The following is a 9619-nucleotide window of genomic DNA, read 5'->3' on the forward strand; positions in this document are numbered from 1 at the left end:
TAAGTTTGCAGATGACATGAAGTTTGGTGGAGTTACTGATAGTGATGACAATTATGAAAGGGTATAACAGGATAAAAATAGATTGGTGACTTGGGCACAGAAATGGAAGATGGAGTTTAATCCAGACAAATGTGAGGTAATGCATTTTGGAGGATCAAACTTAGGTGTGAATTATACTGTAAATGGAGAGCCCTTTGGAACATTAATATACAGGCAGATCTGGGTGTGCAGGTTAGCATCCCTGAAATTGGCAACATAGGTGGCCAAAGTGATTGAGAAGGCATATGGTTTGCTTGCTTTCATTGGCTGGGGCATGAAGCACAAGAGTTGGCAAACCATGTTGCAGCTATATAAAACCCTTGTTAGGCCACATTTTGAGTACTGTATGCAGTTTTGGTCACCACATTACCAAAAGGATGTGGAAGATTTGGAGAGATGCAGAGAAGGTTCACCAGGATGTTGCCTGGTCTCGAGGGCACTGGCATTGAGGAAAGGTTAAAAAGACTAGGATTGCTTTCACTGGAAAGATGGTGGTCGAGAGGAAACCTGATAGAGGTCTGCAAAATTGTGAGAGGCATAGAAAGGGTGGAGTGTCAAAGGCTTTTTTTCTAGGATTGAAGTTTCAATTGCAAAGGGTCACAGGATCAAAGTGAGAGGGCAGAAGTTTAAGGGATATGTGAGATGGACGTTTTTCACACACAAAGTAGTTGGAGCCTAGAATGCACTGCCAGAAGAGGTACATGTTGGCTACATGTAAGAGGCATCTGGACAGTCACGTGACTAAGGAGGGAATACAGGGTTATGGCCTGAATAAGGGCAGAAGGTTTGTTTTTTAGTTTAGTTCAGGCATGATGATCGGCACAGGCTTGGATGGCCGAAGAGATTGTTCCTGAGGTGTTCTTCTTTTAATCTGCTGGCATAACCCTTCACATCACTCAACTATTTCACTAAGAGATTCTCCCAGGGATACAGCAGCTGAACATCCCCACTTAAATCCCAATCTAAATTAGCCAATTTCAGCTGGGACTCACAGTTACAAAGGAGCTACAATTAAAAAAGAATTTAGCTTGGACATGTGTGGATATACAAACAAGGAATTAAAAGGAATTTTTCTTTAAAAATAAATCAGGCGATGCTCTTTAAATCAATTACTACTCGGTAACAAAAAAAGACAGACAGACTGCATTTATATAATGCCTTTCACAGCCACCAGATGCCTCAGAGTGGCTTACAACCAATGATTTACTTCTGTCATGCAGTTGTAATATACAGCAATTTTGCACAAAGCAGACTCCCACAAATAGCAATGTGATAATGATCAGATCATGTATTTGTGTGATATCAGATCAGGGACAAATACTGGCTGGAACACCCACTGTTCCTTGAAGCAGTATTGCAGGATCACATGCATCACCCCGAATAAGCAGACATAGAATCATAGAATTCCTACAGTGTGGAAACAGGCCCTTCGGACAACAAGTCCACACCGAACCTCGGAGCATCCCATTATAGAACCATTCCCCCTATAACCCACCTAATCTACACCTCCCTGAACACTGTGGGCATTTTATCAAGGCCAATCCACCTCACCTGCACATCTTTGGACTGTGGGAGGAAGCTGGAGCACCCAGGAGCAGCCTTGGTTAACATCACATTCAAAAAAAAAGTACCTCTGACAATGCAAAATTCCTTCAGTATTGCACTGGAGTGTCAGTGTACAATTTTGAGTTCAAGCCCCGTACTGGGACTTGAACTTGAAAACTTCTGACCCAGAGAAGTCACAAGAGAACTACCCACTGACACTCCATGGGACACTCTGCCATTAAGTACATGCGGACTTTGAGAATGAGAAAAAGGAGCAAGTTCAGTTGTTTGACCTCCCATGGCCAAGACAATAGTGTAATATAGAACTCAAGCAGGCATAAGAAGAATGGGTGCTTAGGGAAAATTGAACTTTGAAAAGAGAATTACAGGTAACTGTCAGTGGCATCCAAGCTTGCAACATTCAATTATGTAGTTTGGAACACAATCTGGTACATCTGAAAAGATAGGTTACCCAACCTGGACTTGTGCTACAAACATTGGTCAGCAATCACCAAGAGTAACAGCACATTTACTCCAAAAACTGTTGGAACATACAAACAGAAGTAGGCTGTTCACCTTTCACTTGGATCGAGCTCAATCTGTATTGTAACTCTTAACTATCCACCTTAATTTCATAAACCCATAATACCCTTTGCCTGATAATGCCTAATAAACATCCGTCCAATTTCAATTACCTGTCTTCAATAGATTTTGGTAAGAAAAGTTTCAGATGTCAGTGCTTCCTGATATCACACCTGACCAGCAACCCTGCTTCTTAATTTTAAGGTTATGACCCTTGATCTAGACTCCCTTGGATTAGTCCGCTGTAGAGCACGAGACTGGATCGAGATGGCTATAATCACATGCAATCCTCCAATTCATTTTGGTTTGTCAAATGTTTCTCTGAACACATTGTTTCTGACCCTTTCTATGTAGCTGGGAGGCGTACACATTCACCTTGAGTCATAGGTTTTAAGCTATTGACACATCACAATGTTCAAACAGTAACTTACATTTTGCTCATTGGTTACACTAAACTTCTTATAAATATTCTAAGATTAACCTGCTCAGACATGCTACAAGATTTGTCGTCTATTAGGTATCCTGTTATCTTGTTCACATTGATTAAATGTAACAAGAAACAAGTGATTTAAGCGAAGGCTTTTGATGCAGTGGTAGCATTCCCACCACTGAGCCAGGAGGCCTGAGTTCAAGTATCACCTGCTCCAGAGGTGCAGGTTGATTAAAAATAGCTAGATGGAAAATGTTTGCACTCTTGTGACATTATGGTAGCAGCTCTACCTCTGAACCAGGAGATTTCACAACCCCACCTGCTCCATGGGTATGCAACAACATCTCTGAACAGGTTGATTAGAAATATGCAGATGACAAATGTCATTGTTGAATTTTAGAGTTTCTTTTCAGAACTGAGAAATGGAATCTGTGTGTTTTGTCCATTTGAAAAACAAACAGAAATTAAAAGCCAATACTATCACTGCAAGTTGAGTTTAACATTTAGAATGTAACTGTGTCAACCCTCCGACAGTGTTAAACTGTCTGGTCTCAACCTGTGCAGCAGTGCAAGTGCCACATCTGACCGCAGCGTCATTGGGCTACGAGGAAGACAGAAAAATCAACTACAAGCTTCTGGTCCTAATCATCCGGGGGTGGGGGGGAGCGGCGGCCGCAGTGCCATCTGAGAGACGCATATGACCAAATATCGGGTGGCATCAGGTCAAACCCAACTCACGACTGTCAAATGACACTGTCAAAAATTGCCATCTTTGCTTACATGATTTTGAGGAGATAGTAAAGCGTACCAACGACCTGTGTATCTGTATCTCAGCTGAAGACCAACACCATCGGGAGAGGAGAGGTTCAGGTTGTTTGTTCATGGTCGTTTCTGCAATATGTTGAGCATTCAATATCATAAAAGTTACATTCCCGACAGCACTAGGGTTCACTGAAGAAATTCCTGGAGCAAGACACTAGTCCCAACAATTACACATACTGAGCCAACTGATGGATTCAACAGCTAGGGCAAATATTTAACTCAATCAAAAAAAAAGCAGGTAAAACACGCTGCTTTAGTGGAGCAAAGTTCAGCACCGTTCAACAAATGTATACAAATGCAATAGATTTAAGGCAGTACTGAGCATAAATATGTAGCTCCAAATTACATCATTGATCGTTCACACTGTGAACAGATTTTTATTTGCCATTCTTCAAATGAATTTTAAATTGTTTGGGAGATAAATGTAACTCTGAAGCCCAGCCAAAAGAATGGTATGCAGAATTTAGTAGGAATAAAGTTCATCAAGGGAAATGGCTGCATCAAATTAGAACACTATATACAGTATAGCAACTCTTCAGAGAAATTCATCAGCATAATGCCAGCAGCAAAAATTATAATACGGAGCAACTGAGATATTGGGACTATTTCCACTGAGACAGAAACAACTGAGGGAGATTTAATTGTTGCTCTTAAAATTATGAAGGAATTTGACAGTTTAATATGGAATTTCTTCCAGTTGGGATATCAGTAGCAAGGTGTCATCTCTTACAAATGGCCACTAAAAGAGTGAAGAGATGGGTTAATGGAAATTTCTTTGCAGCATTATCAATAATTACTACTTTGTCAAAAGTAGTACCTGAAGCAAAGACACTTTGGTCATTTAAATGAAAAAGCATTAAATATTTGCAGTTGAAAAAGATACATCCTACGGGGAAAGAGAACGACAGTGGGTTGTTTTGGAACATTCCTGTGAAGAGTCAATTCAGCCTTAATTGGATCAACCACCCTCTAACTGACGTAACAATCTCAAGTTCAAAGATAGTAAAGTCAGTTCCTGGAAAAAGCAAAAGTATGTTGACAGTTCAGCAAAAGCTGGATTTCATAGAGGTTTGCCATTGAGGCTTGCTGAGGGAAGTGGGTGGCGTTGTGGTAGTGTCATTGGACTAGCAATCAAGCCACTCAGTTCATGAGGCAAATAGGGATGGGTAACAAATATCTTGCCAGTGACACTCACATCGCAAAGAAGAATAAAAGCATCCTGCAGCAAGGTTACATAGGAACCATTCAGCTCATTGAGCCTGTTCTGCCATTCAATGAGATCATAGCTGATCCGTTGCCTAATTCCTTTGGCCCATATACCTTAATACCGTTGCTTAACAGAAATTTGTTTATCCCAGACTTGAAATTTAGAAGTGCTGCAGAATTTCAATTATTTTGAAATGGACGCGGGGTGCCACAAAATATCAGAGGGGAAGGGAACTGCAAGGTCTGGAGGAAACTGCAACAGACAAACTCTGGAATGAAAATTAGCTGAGAAATAGATAAGAATGGCTGTGGGGAAAATTAGGTTGATGCGTTCAGAATGCACAGATGTAAATGCATGGAGCAAAGTTAGAAGAGGTTAGTGAGCTGCAAGCAAAAGTCGATACGTGGGGTTATGATATGGTGGCAATAATTGAGACCCAGTTCAAACCAGAGAAAGAATGGGCACTTAACCCTGGTTGTGGTGTATTCAGGAAATACAGGGAAGGAAAAAAAAAGAAGCGGGTTGATAAAGAACAAAGATAAATAAAACACTGTAGGAACACACATAGGAACAGGCCCTTCAGCCGACCAAGCCTGCACTGACACATGATGCCTTTTTAAAAGTAAAAACCTGTTGCCTCTACGTGAATATCCCTCTATTCGCTGCCTATTCATGTTTCTAGGGTTGGAAATATTGATCAAAGATAATGTTACAGATGGAGAAAAGGACATGACGTAGTCAAGGACAGAATCTATTCTGTTAGAATAAATATTGCACTGCAGGGCGTACGTTATAGAATACCAAACAGCAGGATAGAAATGATAGGGCCAAAAAGGGGGCTAATCTTGTGGCAGCAGGAGGCATGCTGAGTTACTAAATGACATATGGTGGATGAAATTTAACACAGCAAAGTATGAAACAATTCATTTTGGTGGGTAATAAAATCTAAATAATGCGATTTTAAAAAGAGCGCAGAAACAAAGAGGCGGGGAGGGTGTTGCTGGGTGCGAATACAAGTCTTTGCAGACTGCAGAATCAATTGGAAAGGTTATTTAAAAGGCATAAAGGATGATTAGATTTGTGTAGAAAAGTTAAGATTTTATTTTAAAATGTTATAAAACAGTGTATTTTTTAAATACTGGCTGGGCACAGCTGGATTATGGCATATAACTGCAGGATTCATATTTTAACATGTTTGCCTAAGTCCGAGTGAAACTGCAGAACAGATTTATGAGAATGATACAGAAGATTTCATTCATGCAGCAATACTAGAAAAATTAGGCTTGCTGACCTGAGAGAGGAGATGGTTAAGGAAAAACCTGATTGAGATGCTCAAAATTATGAAGGGATTCATGAAAGAACAAATAACAAAACTCTTCCCACTCAAGAGGTCAGTAACCACAGGGTGCAGACTTCAGATCAAGGCAACATGTTGGGGTAAAATCTTTACATAGCAAGTTGTTAGGATTGGAAATGGGCTGTCTGAAAGGGGTTGGAAGCAGACTCAAAACTACTAAAAGTGAATTGAAAAGAAAAAAGTTTAAGATAACCGAGATTAACCTGACAGCTTGACCAAAAAGAGTGACACAGACACACCAGAAGGAATGGCCTTGTGCTGCGCTGCATCACTGTAAGATTTGACACAAGCTTCAGCATTGGATTCCCCCTCCTGCTTTATAGTTGGCCAATTTTTATCCATCAACCAACATCTTTGAAAGAGATTATCTGGATATTATCATGTTGCTGTTTGGGGGAACTTGCCGTCTTCAGGTCGGCTGCAATGTTTCCTAAGTCACAATAGTGACTACTCTTCAAAAATACTTCACTGACTGTAAAGTGCCTTGGCACGTGTGGAGCTAAATAACAGTTACTATATAAAACCAAAAGTTTTGCTCTTTCTTTCCCTTTCCTTTGAAGCAGCAATTTTGCTTCACATGGCTCCACCAAATACAGTCATACGTCAATATTATTCCTCATGTGCAAGTCCATGTGATGTCAATGGGTTGTTGGGCCTAAGCACTGGACAGAAGGACAGAGTAGGAGAGGACTGTGATCAAACTCATTCTATTCTTCCAATCTGTCGGCCCTTCTCGGCAATCAGACTTGGAAACAATGGTTAATTAATCAGCCCCCCACTCAACATAAAACAGAAGTCCCACTGCTGCTTTCAGGAAGATTAGCTAACCCACCATCCACACTGGCAAACCAACCCCAAACCCCAGCCAGCAGACCCTTACAAACCTGCTACCTAGATAATGCAGCTGACACATGGGAGCATCACCTGCAAGTTCATCTCCAAGCCACATGGAATCCTGATTTGGAAATAAATTCTTCACGTTGCTGGGTGAAAATTCTGGAAGTGCCTCCCCTAACAGTGCAGTGGGAGGTGTGATTACATCACAGGCATTGCAAACATTCAAGAGAAGCAGCTCCCCACTAACATCTTCTCCAGAGGTGACGATGGCTGAATGCACATTCATAACATATCACTGGCAATTATTTTATTTAAGTCACAAACCAGAGGTGGAATCTAGGATTTTTTAATCTTGGTATTCTTAAACCCACCCAACTGACCAACCTTGTATCAACACATTGCATTTTGAATGCATTTCATTGCAACCACTTTGAAGTCTTCACCCAGGGATACGATGTGTCTCCCCTGACCTACTGTAATTAGGTTGCCGAAAAAAAACCTATAAAACAGCTTACAGGCCAACAGTGGCCTCTAACAATTCAGAATCCTCACTGGCTAAAATCCACTGCCACAAAGCAGAGCAGCCTACAAAATATGAAGCAGTCAATCGCAGTTTCTTATCTAGGACATAACGTCTCAGATTGAGGGTTAAACACACACACAGGTCTGTCCTGGCTGTGCATTCTCACTAAGGCTGCTCAGTTGCTTAAGAGATCCACGGAATAATCCCCATCTTTTCGCTTTCGGTTTTCCACACTGCCTTTCCTTTCTTTCCAAAAAGAAGAGGAAAAAGAAAAAGTTTTAAAATCACATTCATTTGCCACACCTAAACTGCCGCAGCCAAAACAACTTGAAGAAACGGACGGACGAGGATGGGGGTGAGAGAGGGGACGCCGCAGTTAAAAGGACCTTTACGCCGTACCATGAATTTTACCTCGATATTTAAGTCAGAAACTGGAGAATGTATGGAAAGACCGGCAGCAAAACCAGCCATTGCAACTGATTCAGGCAATCCGTACTCCTTCAACTCTGCCTTAATCATTTAGCTTTTGTTTTCAAAGGCGAATATAACGTCACGTTAAAAACAGTGCAAGCCCCTCTCCAGTCGGCATCCTTTCAACACCGCTCGAATGTAAACTACATTTTTTTTTTAAAAAAATCACTCTCCCACCCTTGGAATAGAAAGTTTTGGAGAAAGTTCAGGCAGAAGAAACGCTCGAAACCGCCTTGTTGGAAGGTATTCACCGTGAAATCGATAAATAGAAGTGGGCTGGGAAGAAATTGCAACAGGCACAAATAGATACATGAGAAAGCGGGGGTGGAAAACAGAGGGGGGAAGGAAGAAACAGACTGAAACCACACTCATTGCGTACCTGTCTGCGTTACAATGCGAAATCGCCCTCACATGGGCTAGCTGGTGTATGCATGCGTGCAATGGTTTTGTTTTGGCCGCTTGTAGAACCTCTTCTGGAGAAGGAGTCCTCACTGCTGAGGAACACTGGCTCCTGGTTGAAATGTAATCCGTCAGCGGAGGCCCGAGCCTGCGCACTGAGGGCGGAAGGAAGAAGAAAATTGACAAGAGGATTTTGGAGAGTGAACGTGTGTGTCTGCCAGGCGCAGACCCTGCTCTTGCAGGGTGGTCGTTGAGGGGAGGGAGGGAGGGGACAAACACGGTTCCCCCCCCCCCCCCTTGGCTGCAGGGCAAACTTTATTTTGGGGGTGGTTGGAGATAAGGGAAAGGAGTTACTTTTGACAAGAGGTTTAAGTCAAACACCAGCCAGATCCAAAAGGAGAGAGAGATTGTGTGTGGACAAGATATATATAGGCGCTGTCTTAGAGCAGTAAGGCTCGGAGTTTCTGTGAGCAGGCACAGCACCAAAGGTTAGCTTTTATCGGTTTGCGGAGGAGCGTTAAGTCCACACTGGGTTGCATTTTTTTTCTTCTTTGGGCAATTTTAGGTGCACAGTTGAGCAAAATGAAATTCATTTAACGGTTGCAAACAGCAACGTGGACTCTTTGGATCTTTGCCAGTGTCCGCAGCCTCACCCCACACTAAAGGTGGGCTGCTAAGTTTGCTGATTTCTCTCTCTCTCTCTCGATCTCCAGTTTTAAAAGGGATTGCATTGAATTTTTTTTAAAAACACACACACACACACAACCATCGTGTCGGTGAGCTGCGTGGCCGGAAGGGGCGATGGAAACAGATTCAGTAACAACTTTTAATAACGAATCGGACGAAAACTTACCGAGAAAGCCTCGGGAGTTCTGGAAGAAAGGAAAAGGAATCAGGAAGCCTTCCTCTACCAAAAACTGTGAGGAAATTGCTGGCGAAGCTCAGCAGGTCTGGCGGTATCTGTGGAGAAACTGTTTCGGTTCCAGTGACTCTTAGCTCTGCTTTCTGTCTGTACATGCGGAGTTTCTCCAACAATTTCTGATTTTGTTTCATTACGGCATTTACAGTCCCTTGTTTCTTTTTAAATTAAGGTTCGGCAGATCTCCTTTAGGGACGGTAAATGATGGAATCCCTGCAGTGTAGAATCAGATCATTCGGCCCATCGAGTCCGCAACGACCCTCCGAAGAGTTTCTCACCCAATCCCTATAACCTTGCATTTCCCATTGCTAATCCACCAAGCCTAGCACTTCCCTCGACACTATGGGCAATTTAGCATGGCCAATCCACCTAAAATATCTGTGGATTGTGGAAGGAAACTCATCAGACACAGGGAGAACGTGCAAAGTCCACGCTGTCCAAGGGTGGAATTGAACCCAGGACCCAGGCACTATCAGGCAGCAGTGCTA

The 9619-nt window shown here is 42.3% G+C and overlaps 1 protein-coding gene across 2 annotated transcripts in view; it reads right to left on the reverse strand.

The window, feature by feature from the left end:
- Positions 1–9181, reverse strand: part of slc45a3 (solute carrier family 45 member 3) — a 131483-nt gene extending 122302 nt beyond the window's left edge. For both annotated transcript variants that reach the window (XM_048553248.2, XM_048553246.2), the window contains exons 1-2: positions 9066–9181; positions 8193–8367 (exon numbers count right to left, since the gene is read on the reverse strand). The gene's annotated coding sequence lies outside the window, so the exon portion shown is untranslated. The remainder of the gene's footprint in view (positions 1–8192; positions 8368–9065) is intronic.
- Between the last annotated feature and the right edge of the window lie 438 nt (positions 9182–9619).

Source organism: Stegostoma tigrinum, chromosome 21, assembly GCF_030684315.1.
Source record: "Stegostoma tigrinum isolate sSteTig4 chromosome 21, sSteTig4.hap1, whole genome shotgun sequence".
Lineage (NCBI taxonomy): Eukaryota > Metazoa > Chordata > Chondrichthyes > Orectolobiformes > Stegostomatidae > Stegostoma > Stegostoma tigrinum.